Source organism: Musca autumnalis, unplaced genomic scaffold, assembly GCF_047663935.1.
Source record: "Musca autumnalis isolate F117 unplaced genomic scaffold, ASM4766393v1 scaffold_5, whole genome shotgun sequence".
Classification (NCBI taxonomy): domain Eukaryota; kingdom Metazoa; phylum Arthropoda; class Insecta; order Diptera; family Muscidae; genus Musca; species Musca autumnalis.
The window spans coordinates 178,119,529-178,136,755 of record NW_027412088.1 but is presented as its reverse complement, the minus strand read 5'-3'; the positions used below and the strand labels follow the sequence as shown (position 1 = coordinate 178,136,755).

General features: G+C 34.9%; 1 protein-coding gene across 1 annotated transcript in view; it reads right to left on the bottom strand.

The window, feature by feature from the left end:
• The window catches only part of HmgZ (HMG protein Z), a 53,310-nt gene extending 39,464 nt beyond the window's left edge, over positions 1–13,846 (bottom strand). Inside the window, exon 1 of the mRNA XM_073955956.1 lies at positions 12,990–13,846. The gene's annotated coding sequence lies outside the window, so the exon portion shown is untranslated. The remainder of the gene's footprint in view (positions 1–12,989) is intronic.
• Between the last annotated feature and the right edge of the window lie 3,381 nt (positions 13,847–17,227).

Genomic DNA, 17,227 nt, shown 5'->3' with positions numbered 1-17,227 from the left:
TTTCATTGATAATACAATAATTTCCTTTCAATTCTGGATCTCAGTGCGATGTTTGGCATACATATGTATGTATGTACATATGTATTTATCGTTTGTATGTACGTTAGACTGGTTTTAACTCAAAGGGGGGAAAATTGATGTCGGATTTTCTCATGCGTCACCCCCCTAAAGTGTTTAGTTTTCATAGATTTTAATGCTTGGTTTACATTTACGAAATCCACTCGATTTCAACTGTCAATTCCATTGCTTAAACGTCAAATGAAATCCAATGGATTTCGGATGAGTTTTCACTTGAAGTATACGCAAAGGAATTGACAGTTGAAATCGAGTGGATTTCGTAAATGTAAACCAAGCATAAGATTGCCTTAGTTTGAGCACAATCGGAATATGTTAAAACGTGCCACTGGGCGTCAAAGTTTCCAAAGTAATTTGTTTTTTAATTTTGTTTTGTCAGTGTTCACTTTTTTCTTTTCTTTTGTTATGTTATTGTTATTTTTTGTTCATCATTGCCAAATAATCGTCAAACAAATGCTGAAAATCATTTTTACCATTTTTTAACCGAACAAATTTGTCTGGTAGCCTGTGGTAAAAGAGAAAACCATTTTTGTTCTTTCTCTCTTAAAAATAGCTACCAGTTTTACCACCTGTTGGGGTTAATAGCCCGTTTAGACTAGTCATTTTAAATCGACTCGATTTCTAAATCCAACTTTGAAATCCTAGTTGTTTAGACTAGTCTAAAATGATATAAGATGTCAGTCAGCTGATCTTTGTTTACGTATACATACGCGAATTTACAAAGAGAATTGCTTGAAAATTAAAAATGTAATGGAATACTGCAAAAAATAATCTGACAAATTGCTATTAAATATGTTGTTTACAAATTATATTAAATTAAAGCTACATCCATTTTATTTTTATTTAATATTTTTTCTATTTTTCCGCTTCTGTTTGTTTTTGTGTGTTTGTGTTTACAGTTATTTGAAAATGTAAATAATAGGGTTATGACTTTTTTACAACCTCACATCCCTGTGTCATATTTTGATGAGCTTTTGCATAAGATTAGATAAAATCTTAATTACAAGGTGATTCGATAGAAAAAAGCTCACGCACAAAAAGTTTTTATAGATGAGCTTTTTGGAAAAAATTTTGGAGTCACTTTAAGTACATAAATAACTCAAAACAATCGTTAAAGCCACACGACATATCCAGAATGACATAAGCTTTTGTTTCTTACCAATTTTATCGTCATATTATTACATATATATGATTTTATATCATATATAGCTTTATTCCATGTATCACATAAATTGAAAGTGCTTTGTGCGGGACCTTTTTCAATATTTAAATGGATTAAAAATTATTTTAGTCATTAATAGGCAAAATGTCATTTATTCGTGCAACAGGAAAAAAATTTTGGAGCAAATTTCTAATAGGCAAAAGTTCATTCACTCTCGCTACAGGAAATCATTTTTGAGAAAAAAGGTCAAAAAGTCATAACCCTAGTAAATAAACGACACATGAACATAGTTGCCAATATTGGTACAGACTGCAATAGTTGCATTTTTAGGAGCAAAAAGCAGTGTTGTATATCAAAATATTTCGATTTAACATTTGATTTAAAACAAATCCTAGTTTTGAGTTGATTTAATTTTGTATGGTAAATCAGGGTGGATTTGGGTGGATTAAGCACTTAAATCGAGATAATGCCCTTAATCATCGTATAAGGGTATAATCTAAACGGGCTATAAGGAACGATTTGCAGGTTTAAAATGGTAAAAATTTTAATCTCAGGCAAGGAAAGGAACACAACTTGTATCAGATTCTTGCTTGCACCATGATGTAAAGTCATGTTTACACTGATAAGCTGGAAATTGTTGTTGATTCAATTTCTTCCGGCAAAAATTTAAAGACGCATCTGTAGAACCGTTCATTTCGTCAAAATGTTATGATGTGTGTATTAATGTAGTGATAATAGGCCTTTTATAGAAAGATGCCTCCGTACTACAATTTTGCACGGGGACGCCAAACTGAATGATACCAATGTGTGTATGAATGGACGCGCATGCATTGGATAGTACACACACACACTCACATCATAGCATTGTTAGGGACCCTGCGGGGAAATAATTTAGTTTAAAAGTAGTTTATAACTAGTTTAAAAATAACCACAACTGGTTATTTTTCGATTATTTTCCATTACGCCAACTAACTATTTTAACATGGGGATGAGCTGGGCAGTGGACATCTGTCCATCTCTGCATTACTTTGAACTAGTTATATACCAACTATTTTTGACTAATTTATATCTAACTATTATTTGACTTTTTATAGTCAGTTTAAAAATGTTGTTTTTGTCATAAAGAGAGTGAAAAAAAATTTTTTTATGTTTTATTTCTTCTAATTTTCTCTTTTGTTCTTATCTTTGACGTCTTTTTTGACACCAGTTGTTTCTCAGATATGTTTCCTTGTGGTTAATCTTTTGGTATGGCGAGTCTATCAAAACTAGTTTGTATAATTGTATGTTGAATTTATGTATATCGAAATAATTACGAAGGTGTATATGAGAATTATTTGTGTCGAAAACACACTATTGAACATTCAACGTTTTCGATTGGTTAATCTCTAGATGACTTTTCAACTAATTTGTAGTTGGTTGTAGAATAATTGCTTTATAACTGACTATTTTCAAACTAGTTGAAAAATAGTGCAGAGATAGTCAGTTGTTCATTTGTTAGTTTTCAATCTGGTTGATTTAAAGATGACTTTTGAACCAATTTGTAGTTAGTTGTATAATGCATTTATAACTAACTATTTTTTTTAACCAGTTGAGAAAAGTCCGCAGGGGAAGTACGGAATGAAATTCACAAACGCTTGTTCACTTGAAATACTTACATACGGCTAATAACTCATAACAAAAGCTCCGTAACTCATAAAAGAGAGAACTGTAAAAAAATTGTTCTCACACAAAAGTTTTTTGAAATAGTTCGGGAACGGAAAAATGGAAAATACGTCAAAAAACTGGAACAAATGTCAAAGTCGGCGTATCAGCCAATCAGACGCCGGCGACTATGTTACTATTTTTTACACGCTCAAATTTGTCGAGTAAAATGTTTTTAAAGAGAGCGTCATTCAGCGCCATTTTTGTTCAAAGAGAAGTGAACATTTTACAACTTTTTTGTGTACGGGAACGGGTTTTCGGGTAAAATGTGTAAAAGTCGTAAAAATTTTAAAAACTTTTTAGTTCTGGAACATAGCTAAAGATACGATAAGACTTCGCTAGTCCCTAAAATATAAACAGTTTTACACCATGTTTACATTAGAGTTTTTTGTCGGGTTAACCTTTTTATGAGGATTTATTTGACGTATAAGTGATGAAATTGACATTTGAAATCCAGTGGATTTTGGTTAAATCCGGTTATGTGTAAACATGCTATTAGATCGAACATATTTTAAAGAAAAACGTATAAAGGCCCAAACTCAATCAGCTCGTTGCTTGCTTTCTTCGCTCGAGTAAAAGAATAAATACAAAGTGCAATCTATGTAGTTCGAATTTGTCTCGGCCGTTGTTTATACTCTTATTACAGCCTGTATCATTATGTCGAGCCTTGCTTTCCTACTTCATAAAGAATAAAGAAAGCCGAGCCAATTTCGAACTAGGTTGACCTTTTCCTTTTTATTCTTTTATCAGAAGCAAGCAAGGTAAGCAGGCGAGGCAGCTTATGTACCCAGGCCTTAAAGGCCTCGACACATAAGAAGCATGGTATTCTTGCTTCAGTCATATCTGGTAAATGACTAAAGACCAAGTTCGACCTAATTCAAATATGATTCTGAAATCTTTTTATTAGGTCGAACTTGGTCTTTAGTCTTTTATCAGATATGACTTAAGCAAGAATGTCATGCTTCTTATGTATCGAGGCCTTAAGTCCCGTACGCATGTTTATTCGTTGCCTCCTCAACACTCACTGATTCAAATAAGCGTAAAGCCGAAAACACATCCAACGTTTGTGTAAAGCTGGGCGTCATTTTTGATAAAAGAATAAAGACAATTTCGATTCAATTTAAGCCGTAGCAATCCAACGTTTTAGTGAAGTTGGGCGTCATTTCTGATAACGGCAAGGGTACCATAGGCTGAATTTTTCTTTATTCTTCTATTAGAAATAACGTTCAACTTTACTCAAACGTTGGATGTTTTTAGGGCTTAAAGTGTCAGTCAGTGTGAATTGTTATCACCTTTTTCGTATAGGCGGCGGATTCATGGATGTTTTAAAGCCTCGTTTTTACTTCTAAAAATCCTTTACGGCATTCATTTTAAAAATGCATATCCTTCCTTTACTGTTGCTTTAGTAGGCAAACGAGAACATTTGAATGGCATACTTAACATGGGCAAATGATTGTTTCCACTGAGTTACAGTGGTGGCGAACAGGAATGAAAGCCCACCCCAAGCAACTATTGTTCGTTCTATTGAATAGCAATGGAAAAAGGGTGACAATGAAAAAGCGATAAGGGGACGAGAGTGTGTATTTATCAAAATAACAATCACCCAGCATGTGAAGTACGGAAAACAACAACGACGTCAAGTAGTTTCTATTACATTCGCCACCACTGTTCATCTGGTACAAAGAGAAGAGCATTTGTATGGCCTGGCTGTGTTAAGCAATTCAACGATTAATACTAAAAACACTCATCGGCATGAGGAATAAGGACAGCTGGCGAATTATGGCTAGAAACTGCGTAATAACCTAAATTTGCAATGCAATTTTAGATAAAAACAGGTCAATGTGATAAGCAGTGAAGTGGTAGAGATTTTTGGCTTTAATTACTAAAAATATTGGCCTGAGGTAATGTGTCATGTCTGTCATCATATTTGCCACTACTGTAACAAATATGTATTTTTTAGAGCTGAGTAGAGCTGCAAAATCTACTTAAGGCTGGCCGTCCGTCCGTCCGTCATTGCTTGTTCTTGGAAGAAGTAAGACGAAAGCAATGCGAGGTTTAGGGGAAGGCAGCAAACCAAAATTGTGCGAACATGTATAATACCTACTAAGCAACTCGTCAACAACAACACCAACAAAGTCAACAAGCAAATACATAAACTCAAACAAAAACAACAGTCTATTGAGAATGTAACCCATACGTAATGACAGACAGACGGTCGATGAACAACCGTCCAATGCAAACGAAAAATAAAGGTTCTTCATTCGTAAGTAGATACGTTCATTTCAACGAATCAATTTCATAGTCACAAAAAGAAAAAAGGAAGATTACGTTGAAGAAAACTCTGTTTTGTATGAGCATTGAACGTAATACCCCTAATAGAGATGAGTGGCGTATGCCAGGAAGGAAGAAGAGAAACCAAATCAAATGCTTAATAAATACACATGAATGACACAGTGAATGAAATTTCTTAGCAACTATAGCAAGCAAAGAAATCTACTACTATCTGTCAATCATCATTACCATCAGCCATCAGCGTTTGAGTGTAACATAAAAATTTTGGAATTTGTTAGGTCTTCTTCACTAAAGCTCTGTTCCAGAACTAAAAAGTTTTTACAATTTTTACCACTTTTCCACATTTTGCGTTCCCGTACACAAAATTTATATGAAAATCGTTTACGACTTTTACAACTTTTACGACTTTTACCACTTTATAAAGTACGGGAACAGCCCATATGTTGAGCGCAATATGTTATATTGCTTATGGAAGGCCAGTAGTACTATGTTTACATTTACGATATCCACTCGATTTCAACTGTCAATTCCATTGCTCAAACGTCAAATGAAATCGAATCGATTTCAGATGAGTTTTCATTTGACGTATACACAAAGGAATTGACAAATGAAATCGAGTGGATTTCGTAAATGTAAACATAGTATAAGTCTCCTAGTAGAAGAAAATGAAATTAGGACGCCAATGTACCAAGGCTTTTAGATGTAAACATGGTTTCATAAGAAAGGTTAGCTAAAGCTTTGTGTCAGTTTAAATTTTTTCTTTCGAGTGTTCCTAAAACGTCAAAACAATATATACAATCTGTGTGTGTGTACTGTTTGAATAATATCTGAAATAATTTTAAAAACAAACAAAATCAATGATTTTTAAAATTGTTTTTTGAACATTTCTGTGGAAGAAATTCTTCAGTTTTGCATTTGAATAGACATATAATGATATTCACAACTAGATGAGTGGAGAAACCTTGACACTTCATTAATTTTACACATAAAATGCTCAAAAAAGTATTGTAAACAAACCCAAATGTGTTTAGTAATTTTGACGTTTTAAGAATTCAGGAAAAACCAGGGTTCTTTAATTTGTTTACAACTAGATCTACCTCTTTACTTATTCCATGGATGTAAATACATTTTAAGTTATTTCTGGTAAAAAACTAAACGGCAAAGGGCAACCTGGTTCGAATTTGGCTCGGCCGTTCTTTATTGTTTTACCAGAAATGATTTAAGCTAGAATGATGCTATGCTGCTTTTATACCGAGGTCACATGAAGAAATCTAAGTGAAGTCCAAGTTTTATTTTGAAGTTTTCACATGGTTGTTGTTTTTAACGCGCGACGCGGCTTACAACGGCCCCTAAGTCGTTTCTGGTAAATGAATAAAGGCGGACCCAATTTGAACTAGGTTGCCTTTCGCCTTTTAAGCATAGTACACACTGACCAGCAAAACTGACAGTCATCGACGTCTATTTCGTTAATATCAAAGTCGAGTTGAATATAGCTTCGTTCCAGTACTTTTTTAATGGTAAAATGTGCAAAAGAGAAAACTGTCAAAAATTAGTTCAACGCACACATTTTTCCAAAATGTGCGGGAACGGAAAAATGGCAGAAACGTCAAAAAATCTGGAACAAATGTCAAAGTCCCATTTTTGCTCGCTCAAATTTGTCGTGTAAAAAATTTCTAAGGAGAAACCTATTCAGCGCCATTTTTGTTCAAAGAGGTGTGAACATTTTGCAACTTTTTTGGTGTACGGGAACGCATTTCGGGTGAAAATGTGCAAAATGTGTAAAAACTTTTTAGTTCTGGAACGAAGCTTATGTAATTACTTTCCTAAGTCCCAATTTACATTGAGCGAGTTTACTTGCGGCAATTGTCAGTTTGTAGGTGAGAGAGGGTGCTGAGAGGCAAAGGGTTACCATATGCCTCACCTCTCTCTCCTACAAAATGACAATTGTCGCAAGTAAACTCGTCCAATGTAAATTGGGACTAAGTCCCAATTTACATTAGGCAAAAACAGCTGGTTGTCAAAATTCATTATTGTGAATAAAATCACATACAAAATGTAAACAAGCATATCACAATAGGGGTGTCTTTTTACTTATTAAATGTTGCTGAAACATTCCCAGCAAAAATTTTGCCTCCAAAGAGGCAGTTAAATGATATGTTCAAGTGATTTGGAAGTGCATCAAATTATGCATTTTCACTCATGATTTTTACAAGAGCGTGACTACTGAAAGATGGACTCCATTGCACTGCATTTTAACTGACCCTTTGGTACTGCATTTTAACTGACCCTCTGGCACTGCATTTTAACCGACCCTTTGGCATTGCATTTTAACTAACCCTTTGGGGGTAGAATAGGATGCAGTCCAAAGCACGTGTTTTGATGCATTCTGCGGAATGTGTGCAAGCCATTACAAAATATCCCAGAACATATAAAATGCATTTATTATTTGTGTAAAACAAAAATATTAAGAACTTTATTACATTAACACAAATTATGAAAATTCTCCATTGAATTCAATCGCAACAGTGCGTGTTTCCTCCGCTCTTCATTTAATCCAAGCTGAGCTGTTCTTGCTTCATTTGCTAAATGGGTCTTCCCAGCACCAGTTAAGATTTCGAAATGTACTCCAACAGCACTCCATTGGGAAATTTTCATACCGACAAAATTTTCGCAAATTAAATATTTTTTTTATATTAACAAATTTTTGGAAATGTTAACACGCTTATCTCTTTTTGGAAAATGTATGCCGCTGCCTGTAAAGATGTACAAACTGATTTATGTACTTGTAGGGATCTCTAACAACTGCTAATAAAATGTAGCGAACGGAGTGCCTTTTTCACGACTCCGTTTGGACTGCATCCGGATGCTGTTAAATTGTGAGAAACTGGTGTGTCTTTTTCACGACTCCGTTGAACTGTATCCGGATGTTGTTAAAATGTGACAAGTGGATGTGATTCTTTGGATTGCATCCAAATGCCGTTAAAATGTGAGGAATGGAGTGCCTTTTTCACGACTCCGTTTGAACTGCATCAAAACATGCCGTGAAAGAACTAGTCCACATTGCACTACTTCCAATTTATTTTGCTGGGATTTTTTCCAGCAACTTTTCCTTTATACAACTGTCAAAATCTGCAACATTAGTAATAATTATTACTAATTATCACGTAAAAAGACATAGCTAATAATACATAATTGTGACCAAATTTGGCGTTTGGCATGATTTGATGTAACACCTTCTTATTCCACCATGGTTTCGACTGTGGGTGTGTACCCCGCTTTAGTTTCTTAATAGTATCCCCCTGTTTTTGTAAAAAATTGTATTCTTCTCACACGAACTGTCAAATTTTGTAGATCGATTTACTCGCCTTAGCGCAAATGTAGAGCGCTGACTTTTAAATGAGGAATTCTTAACTATATGTGGAAGTCATCTACGAAAAATTAAGTCTGTATGTCATCTGTGGGCTGAGCTATGGATGCCTAAATTATTACGAATATAGACGAACGAACAAAAATAAGTTACAAAAACAGGGGGTTAGTTCATATATGTACATATAACAAAATTTGAGAAATCCACTGGATTTAAAATTTCAATTCCATTGCTTATATGTCCTCATAAAGAAGGCTAATCCGGCAAAAACTCTAATATATACATGGCGTAACTTAAGCAAGAAAGTCATCAGCGTGCAATAAACTGATTATTATGTCAGGATAGCAAGGCAATCAGGCGAGGCAGCTTATGTACGCAGGTCTTTATAGTACGTTTAGATATACGAATACATGAAAAAAAAAAAAAAAATCCACTGGATTTATAACGAGGATTTATTTGTGATATTTAATTTGAAAGTGACATTTGAAATCCAGTGGATTTACTAAATCCAGGTTTATGTAAACGGACTAATACTAGAGTTGCATAGTTCATGAACGAACTAGTTCAATTGAACGATTCAATGAATAGAGCGTATGAACTAAATATGTTGATAATCAGTCAGCGACCGTACGATCAACGAACGATTCACAATCTAGGCCAACATGTCGTTCACATATGCATAAAGATACGCCGTCGTCTGTTTTAAGTGGTGCCTTCGTAATGTGATGAGTTTGTTTACGTTTTGGATCAAGGTATAAGGGATAGTTTACACTATGTAAATGTCATATGACATGAACTTTTCCATCGCTATATATTCGCTAATATGTGCAATATTGGAGATTTTCCTTACGCAATTTACTCTGTGCGTCCACACCAGCAATAATGTAATAAAACTACGTCACCACATTGCCTCCGTGGGTAGATATGGAATGATTTTATTTTGTGTCATATGACATTTACATATAGTGTAAACTACCTCTAATGAATAGATGTTCGAAAGTGAAGATTTCTTCAAAAACACAACAAATTCAAATTCACAACATATTCCCATATTGAATGTGCCTGGTTTTGGATAGAAAAAAATAAATAAAAAGAAACACACACGCACAAAGCTTTTTCGCATTGACGGTTTCTACACACAACAGTAGATTTTTGCCAGCCAACTAAATGAAGGTAGTGTATTCTTAAATTAATACCAACTTAATCTTTCTTTATGAATGGAATAAGACACGTAAATTTAATACTTTTGTTCTGGGGCTCAATTCTGTTTCTATGAAAATGTGAAATGAAAGATTTTATAAAGGAAAAAACTGTCAAATGAAAAAAATTATAAAGGAAATATTTTTCATTTCAAATTTTCATAGAACAAGAATTCAGCCCCTTGTGTATTTAAATTATATTATTCTATTGTTTGTTTCTATTTGGTGTATGTATGCGTTTGATTGAACGATTACCCTGCGTTTACAAAAGACAGGACAGTTGACTTCATGTATTGATTGTCAAAAACACAAAACTTGCCCCTGTGACGTAGGCGTCCAGACAACTGCAAAAACAGTTGTAAAATTATGAATGAAAATCGTCGATTTCATTTTGTTTTCCGTTCACATATTTTGTTTTTGTACATATTCTTTTGTTTTCAGCACATTTAAATTATCATCTTACTTCTTTTTCACAAAAATGTCAAAAATTTGTTAACCCTACTGTCTGTGAAAAACTGATAGACAGCTGGGAGACAGCCGACAAATGTATGTATGTGTTAGTTAATCAGAGTTGTATTTGAAGACAAACTGTCTGGTGTAAACGCCTAGTTATGATCAGAATGATTGAACTGGATAGTGAACTATGAACTAGATTACTGAACTAGTTCAGTTAAAAGATCTGAACTATTGAACTAGATCTCTCAAATGAACTAGATTGTACAACTCTAACTAATACTGGTCCACCTGATATAAGGTGTGTTCGTTTACTCACTAATTTGTACAAATTTGTACAAGTCCAGTAACTTCTTGTAAACGACTAAGGTCTTTTGCATTGTACTGTAGAGTAAACGAACAACATCCAGTAACAATTTGTACGAATTTTGAGTAAACGAACACACATATAATGCACCACTTCTTAAAGCACATTTACACCAAACGGGATATAGTAAAGCTCGGAATGTCAATAGTCAATTAATGCAATGGGATACGTCAAATAAATTGCATATTTTCCAAAAACTCGAATTTTTGGGTCGATTCCGTATTGCGACGCGAGTCGTGTCGCGTTGCCAGTTGCAATTTTTCCATTACGTATGGCAAAAGTCGCCCGAAGACGTCAAATTCTGTCGCCATAAAGTTCATTTTCCGGCGACAACAAATTAGCTGTCGCCGTGCATTTGCACCAACGAATAAAATCGAAAAATTGAAACGTAAGTAACATTTTCATTTATTTTAAGTGAATTTATTTAATATTATGTACGTTTTTTGGTTTTCAGTTCTTATATTGGTAAAAATTACTACAAAACAGCAATTTGAAGTGCTGCTTGAAAAATGGAAGCCCACCCAAACGTAGCTCGTGGAGTCAGACTTTTTGGCGAAACTAAAGCCACTTCTGATGAGGTGTGGAAGGATGTTGCGGAGCAATTAATGGAATGGCACAGAGTATGGACCCATTTTAAATCCAAACTAAAGAAAAACATGTCTCAAAAAAATTTCTATTCAGATATAAATGGCGAAAATCTTCCTTTGGTCCCATTACATGTACGTGTGTTCCGTCAATGCATCCGACAACGCCCGGGAAATTTGTTTTTGAATAAAAGTAGTTTTCATTTTGACGCTTTTCCTCTTCTGTTAATTTGGAAACAATCCAAATTTTACACAGTTTTTCCTCTATAAACTCCAGAACTTCACTTAATACATTTGACAATGTGGGCTGAGCCATCCCGAGGTTAAAGTCATTGCCATGGGATTTTTGCAAGCTACCTTCTGCAGAAAATCTTAAAGCAGCACACACTTTAAGGAGTGGCTGTATTGCTGTTGATCTGTGGGGTTTTACAAGTAATTTTTAATACCTCTACTATATAAATAACAACATCTTTTGGAAGCCGAAATAGGCTTTCAACCTAAAAAATTAACAATTATTTTGATGAATGTTGGAAACCAAACATACTCACAATACTGGAAATTCTAAAGGATTCGATTTATCTCTTAAGTGTCGCCTGATAGATGCTACGTTAACTATATTTTCTTCACTATCATCAAAAAATAGTTCCACTCGCGTTGCAATACGGAATCGACCCATTAGATATCAGTGTATATTAGGTTTTAAAACTTAAGGCCTGGGTACATAAGCTGCTTCGCCTGGTTGCCTTGCTTTCCTGCTTCATTTCAGACATAATAAAAAGAAAAGAATAAAGAAGGCCGAGCAAATTTCGAACTGGGTTGCCCTTATCTTTTTTATTCTTTTATCAGAAGTAAGCAAGGTAAGCAGGCAAGGCAGCTTATGTACTCAGCCCTTTAGAACGTTATTTTCAGTATAATGTGAAAAAGCATATGGTGTAATATAGCCATAACTAATTCATCTCGATTTCGTTATGGGTACTTTACACGATATGTTTTTTACATATGAGTTGTCACTTCTCCCGTACAAAATGTACATGCAAACTCATATGTAAAAAACATATCGTGTAAAGGACCCATTAGACGTAAAATGTATGAAACATCTGTTAACTAATTCATGATTGAATCGCTATAATTTTAATAAACACCGGTGTAAACGCACTCTTATAACGTACAGCAATATAAACAATTATCTGTTAGTTGACTATACTCTCAGACGTCCAGTAAGTGGCAATAAATAATACAAAAAAAATTTCAACAAATTTCTTATTTTAAATATGAGTGTAGACAAAAACATTCAATACATTCTCTACAAATACAGGTAGACATACAAGTTTATATACCTATTGTGTTAGTAGATACATAAGTATATAAAGTAAATATGTATAAATTTGTGTATTTAATGTAATCAGAGTCATAAATAATCAAAGTTATTAGCACAAACAACTTCAGAAATCCATTTAAAAAATTTATTCCCCAAAACAAAAGCTTCTAAAACCTCCGCACACAAAAAAATCCCGCGCAAATTTGTTTTCAATCGAAAAGCATTTCTTTAGCAAAAATTCACTTTATTTGTTGGCCGGTGCGGTGTGTACACAATGAATGTATGTACATATCATCGTCTCGTCTCCATCGCATACAATAAAAATGCCCCATTAAAGCGATTTTTTTAGATTTTGCGTTTTATTCAATACGATTTTTTATATAATAAACCAATACTGATTTTTGTGACATTTTCAAAATAAAATACTACAAGTGTTGCGGGAGAGGTCATAGTTTGACATTTTTCACTTACCTGTGGAAAAAATTGATGATTTTTTTCAACAAATTATGGCACAAAAATGCCAATATTTGATTATTTTTTCACTTGGAATTCACTTTGGTGAAGGAGATTGCTTTGTTGTTATTATGAATTGTTTTGTTATTCTTTTTGTTGTGTCGTCGGTGCTTGTGTATTTGTTGGAGGGAGCAAAAGTTTACTCTCTTCGAACGAAATTTTGCCCCAATAGATATTCTTTGTAGATAGCAGCAGGTTAGTCAATACCACCCAAACAAGTACAACAATATGCTTGACAATGTTCGTATTTCGTAGATATGAGAACTCGTATTTGAATGGTCTCGTTGCTTGCTGATTTTATTCATTCGTTTGTTTTGAATGCTCTTCAGCTGGTTTGCATTGTTTTTGCAACCATAAAGAAGGCATCAGCAAAGCGCAACGCAATGTTGTAGTATGTGGGGGCCTTAATCTCTCTCGCACACAAATACATATGCATTTCCCCCCAGCAGAGAGTTGAAAACATTTTATTCATTGGGAACTCTCATTTCTCTTTGATTCTACCTAAAATTTCCTCCCGAACCACTTGGGTTCATATAGTGCGTGTTGTATGAGATATGTAAGTGCCTCACTTTTCTTTAACATTTAATTATTTATTGTTGTAACTTGGATACAAATGGATAATTATTGTGAAAAAATTAATGTTTTAGCCACATTTCTGAGTACTTTTTCGGAATTTGTATTAATCCCCGCCATCTTCATACTCGACCACTTTGGAGTTCAAACGATTTTAATTGCACATGTGAAGCGAAACAGTAAACACCGTCATAATAAAAAGCAACAACAAACATTGCAAAACCAACGTCCAACAAAAAGTCAAGAGATTTAGGGCTGTCAATGTAGAAAAGCTATAATACTATGTTTACATTTACGAAATCCACTCGATTTCAACTGTCAATTCCATTGCTCAAACGTCAAATGAAATCCAATCGATTTCAGATGAGTTTTCATTTGACATATACGCAAAGGAATTGACAGTTGAAATCGAGTGGATTTCGTAAATGTAAACATAGTCTAAGAAGTTGTTACATCAAAATCAAATCATGTCAAACGTCAAATTTGCTCACAATAATGCATTACTGTGAATTGCTTGTTTACATTTTGTATGTGATTTTATTCACAATAACACATTTTGGCAACTGGTATGAAGATCAGCTGTTTTTGGCGTTCAATCCCTATTATTCCACCATGGACTTAAGCAAGAATGCCATGCTTCTTATGTGTCGAGGCCTTAAGGAGGTTTCATGTTGTGTACAGACCACCTCAAGAGGCCTTCTGTTGTGCACAGAAGAACACAAGAGAGAGATAGAGACTTTAAGAGGCATTCTGTTGTCTACAGAAGACTTCAAACGGTCTTCTGTTGTCCACAAAAGACTTCAAGAGGGCTTCTGTTGTCCACAGAAGACTTCAAGAGGACTCCTGTTGTGCACAGATGACCTCAAGAGAGAGACCTTAAGAGGCATTTTATTGTCCACAAAATACCTCAAGAGGTCTTCTGTTGTTTACAAAATACCTCAGGAGAAGCCTTCAGTTGTGTACAGAAGACATCAGGAGGCCTTCTGTGAACAACAGAAGCCTGGAAAAGCCTCCTGTGTCTGAAGATTACTTCAAGAGGCCTTCTGTTGTCTACAAACTTTCAAGAGGCTTTTCGTTGCCCACAGAAGACCTCAATAGGCCTTTTGTCTACAGAAGGCGTCAGACAGAAGACATTAAGAGGCCTTATATTATGCACAGAAGAACTCAAGAGACTTTCTATTGTGCACAGAAGACATCACGAGGCATTATGTTGTGTACAGAAGACCTCAAGAGACATTCTGTTGTTTACAGAAGATCTCAAACGGCCTTCTGTTGTCTACAGACCTCGAGATGCTTTCTTTTGCCCACAGAAGACCTCAAGAGGCCTTCTGTTGTGCACAGATTACCACAAGAGAGAGAGAGAGACCTTAAGAGGCATTGTATTGTCCACAGAAGACCTCAAGAGGCCATCTGTTGTGTACAAAATACCTCTGTTGTCTACAGAAGACATCAGGACTCAAGAGGCGTTCTGTGGCGTACAAAAGACCTCAGGAGACATTATATTGTCTACAGAAGACATCAGCAGTGGAATTCTGTAACTAATTTTTTGAGTTACCGACAAAAATTGGTAAATTTTTATTTTGGTTGTTAACATACCGAAAAATTTCGTTTATTACCGAAATTATAAGCATTTTAATTTTTCCGATTGTTGTCGATAACTCGAAAAATGTGTTACAGAGTTCCACTACAGGAGGCCTTCTGTGTCTACAGAAGACTGTAAGATACCTTTTGTTGTCTACAAAATACTTCAATAGGCCTCTGTTACCTATAGAAGGCCTGAAAAAGGGAAGCACCCCTTTGCCTACAGAAGACGTCAGGAGCCATTCTGTTGGTTACAGAACTCAAGAAGCCTTCTGTTGTGTACAGAAGACCTCAAGAGGCCTTTTGTTGTCTACAGAAGATCTCAAACTCCCTTTTGTTGTCCACAGAAGTTCTGCTGTGTACAAAATACGTCAGGAGACATTCTGTTGTGTACAGAAAATAATCACAGAAGATCTCGCATACTGTGATTAAAACGACGTTTGCACTAGAGTTTTTGCCGGGTTAACTACCCAGCGAAAAGTTTGCCTCCAAAGAGGCAGTTAAATGATATGTACAAGTGATTTGGAAGTGCATCAAATTATGCATTTTCACTCATGATTTTTACAAGGGAGTGACCCCGGAAAGAGGCACTCCATTGCATCGCATTTTAACTGACCCTTTGGCAATGCATTTTAACTGAACCTTTGGCACTGCATTTTAACTGACCTTTGGCATTGCATTTTAACTGACCCTTTGGGGTAGAATAGGAGGCAGTTCAGAGCACGTGTTTTTAATAACAAAATAAAATGCATTTATTATTTGTGTAAAACAAAAATATTAATAACTTTATTAAATTAACACAAATTATGAAAATTCTCTATTGAATTCAATCGCAAATATGTGTGTTTCCTCCGCTCTTCATTTAATCCAAGCTTAAGTGCTTTTGCTTCATCTGCTAAATGGGTTTGATATTGCCTTCCCATCACCAGTTAAGATTTCGACATGTACTCCAACTGCACTCCATTGGGAAATTTTCTTCTCGTGAGTTATCGAAAAAATGTTCACAAATTAAATTTTATTTAGTTTGTATTAACAAATGTTTGGAAATGTTAACACGATTATCTCTTTTTGGAAATGTATTCCGCTGCCTGTAGAGATGTACAAACTGATTTATGTACATGTAGGGATCTCTAACAACTGCTAATAAAATGTAGTGAACAGAGTGCCTTTTTCACGACTCCGTTTGCACTGCATCCGGATGCTGTTAAATTGTGAGGAATTGGAGTGCCTTTTTCACGACTCCGTTGAACTGCCTCCGGATGTTGTTAAAATGAGACAAATGGATGTGATTCTTTGGAGTGCATCCAAATGCGGTTAAAATGTGAGGAATGGAGTGCCCTTTTCACGACTCCGTTTGAACTGCATAAAAACATGCCGTAAAAGAACTAGTCTACATTGCACTACTTCCAATTTATTTTGCTGGGTATCTTTATGAGGATTTATTTGACGTTTGCCCTATGGAATTAACATTTGAAACCCAGTGGGTTTATTTAATCCGGTTAAGTGCAAACGGGGTATAAGTTCAATATACCTCAAGACCTTAAGATTTTTTTGGCATATGTTGTATGTGAATGAAACTTAAATCCAATGGATTTGCTAAATCCAGCATAGTCTAAAGTCGTATTTACACTATAAGTCGTATTTACATCAAATGAGCTTTGATATAACGCATCATTTAAGCTGAAAACACATTCAACGTTTTAGTAAAGTTGGTCATCATTTTTGATAAAAGAGCAAGGACAGCATAGATCGAACTTTTCTTCATTCTTTTATCAGAAATGACGTCCAACTTTACTGAAACGTTGGATGTGTTTTCGGTTTAAATGACGCGTTATATTAAAGTCCCTTTGGTGTAAATACGACTTATAGTACATTTAGACGTGTTTTCGGCTTTAAAGCTAAAAGCACATCCAATGTTTTAGTAAAGTTTTGTGTCATTTGTGGTCGAAGAATAATGAAAAATTTAAAGTTGGCAGCACTTTGTCTTTTATACATCACCAGAAATGACACAAAACTTTATTCAAACGTTGGATGTGTTTAGG